Below are 2,500 nucleotides of genomic sequence, written 5' to 3'. Positions count from 1 at the left end.
AACCGCCACCAGGGGCTCGGGGTGAAAATCCTGCCCGGGAAGAGGCGCACAGCCTCGGGCAGGGCTTCCAGGGCGCCCCCCTACCTCCCTGGAGCTCCAGGGAGTACCAGGAGCAAATCCAAATAGAAAAAAAAAAGTTAAAGTCCAACCGCCACCAGGGGCTCGGGGTGAAAATCCTGCCCGGGAAGAGGCGCACAGCCTCGGGCAGGGCTTCCAGGGCGCCCCCCTACCTCCCTGGAGCTCCAGGGAGTACCAGGAGCAGAAAGAAATATTTTGTTTAAAAAAATGACAAAGTGCTGCGGCACTTAGGCTGTGGGGCGAAAACAGGCGGAGTACCAGGAGCACAAAGTTTAAGTTGGAGTACCAGGGGCACCAAAGTTTGAGTTGGTATACCAGGAGCAGGAAAGTTTGGGCGGATGGTAGTCTGCTTGTATCCGGGGATGGGTGCTTAAGAGTGGGTCTGCAGGTTCGGCTGGTGCTGGGGTTCCTGGATGGTGGAGGTTAGGGGCCGGAGATAGGGGGCAGCTAACAGGTGTGTGGGTGGCCGAGGCAGGGGCTCCAAATTGGGGTAAAAGTGAGGTGGAGGGCCCCCTGGAGGTAGGGGGCCGATAGCAGGTGTGTGTGGCCGAAGCAGGGGCTCTAAATTGGGTAAAAGGGAGGTGGAGAGCCGCCTGGAGGTAGGGGGCGGAAAGCAGGTGTGTGTGGCCGAAGAAGGGGCTTTAAATCGGGTAAAAGGGAGGTGGAGAGCCGCCTGGAGATAGGGGGCCCGCTCCCAGGTGTGTGTGGCCGAAGCAGGGGCTTTAAATCGGGTAAAAGGGAGGTGGAGAGCCGCCTGGAGATAGGGGCCCGCTCCCAGGTGTGTGTGGCCGAAGCAGGGGCTTTAAATCGGGTAAAAGGGAGGTGGAGAGCCGCCTGGAGATAGGGGCCCGCTCCCAGGTGTGTGTGGCCGAAGCAGGTGCTCTAAATTGGGTTAAAAGTGAAGTGGAGAGCCGCCCGGAGATAGGGGGCCTCTCCCAGGTGTGTGTGGCCGAAGCAGGTGCTCTAAATTGGGTTAAAAGTGAAGTGGAGAGCCGCCCGGAGATAGGGGCCCGCTCCCAGGTGTGTGTGGCCGAAGCAGGGGCTCTAAATTGGGTTAAAAGTGAAGTGGAGAGCCGCCTGGAGATAGGGGCCCGCTCCCAGGTGTGTGTGGCCGAAGCAGGGGCTTTAAATCGGGTAAAAGGGAGGTGGAGAGCCGCCTGGAGATAGGGGCCCGCTCCCAGGTGTGTGTGGCCGAAGCAGGGGCTTTAAATCGGGTAAAAGGGAGGTGGAGAGCCGCCTGGAGATAGGGGCCCGCTCCCAGGTGTGTGTGGCCAAAGCAGGGGCTCTAAATTGGGTTAAAAGTGAAGTGGAGAGCCGCCTGGAGATAGGGGCCCGCTCCCAGGTGTGTGTGGCCGAAGCAGGGGCTCTAAATTGGGTTAAAAGTGAAGTGGAGAGCCGCCTGGAGATAGGGGCCCGCTCCCAGGTGTGTGTGGCCGAAGCAGGTGCTCTAAATTGGGTAAAAGGGAGGTGGAGAGCCGCCTGGAGATAGGGGCCCGCTCCCAGGTGTGTGTGGCCGAAGCAGGGGCTCTAAATTGGGTTAAAAGTGAAGTGGAGAGCCGCCAGGAGATAGGGGGCTTCTCCCAGGTGTGTGTGGCCGAAGCAGGTGCTCTAAATTGGGTTAAAAGTGAAGTGGAGAGCCGCCTGGAGATAGGGGCCCGCTCCCAGGTGTGTGTGGCCGAAGCAGGGGCTCTAAATTGGGTTAAAAGTGAAGTGGAGAGCCGCCTGGAGATAGGGGCCCGCTCCCAGGTGTGTGTGGCCGAAGCAGGGGCTCTAAATTGGTTTAAAAGTGAAGTGGAGAGCCGCCTGGAGATAGGGGCCCGCTCCCAGGTGTGTGTGGCCGAAGCAGGGGCTCTAAATTGGGTAAAAGGGAGGTGGAGAGCCGCCTGGAGATAGAGGGCCGCTCCCCGGTGTGTGTGGCCGAAGCAGGTGCTCTAACTTGGGTTAAAAGTGAAGTGGAGGGCCCCCTGGAGGTAGGGGGCCGATAGCAGGTGTGTGTGGCCGAAGAAGGGGCTCTAAATCGGGTAAAAGGGAGGTGGAGAGCCGCCCGGAGATAGGGGGCCTCTCCCAGGTGTGTGTGGCCGAAGCAGGGGCTCCAAATCCGGTAAAAGGGAGGTGGAGAGCCGACTGGAGATAGGGGGCGGATAGCAGGTGTGTGTGGCCGAAGAAGGGGCTCTAAATCGGGTAAAAGGGAGGTGGAGAGCCGCCTGGAGATAGGGGCCCGCTCCCAGGTGTGTGTGGCCGAAGCAGGGGCTCTAAATTGGGTAAAAGGGAGGTGGAGAGCCGACTGGAGATAGGGGGCCTCTCCCAGGTGTGTGTGGCCGAAGCAGGGGCTCTAAATTGGGTTAAAAGTGAGGTGGAGGGCCCCCTGGAGGTAGGGGGCCGATAGCAGGTGTGTGTGGCCGAAGAAGGGGCTCTAAATCGG

This window comes from Centroberyx gerrardi, unplaced genomic scaffold (genome assembly GCF_048128805.1).
Source record: "Centroberyx gerrardi isolate f3 unplaced genomic scaffold, fCenGer3.hap1.cur.20231027 Scaffold_68, whole genome shotgun sequence".
NCBI classification, from domain to species: domain Eukaryota; kingdom Metazoa; phylum Chordata; class Actinopteri; order Beryciformes; family Berycidae; genus Centroberyx; species Centroberyx gerrardi.
Note: the sequence above shows the minus strand (reverse complement) of the source record.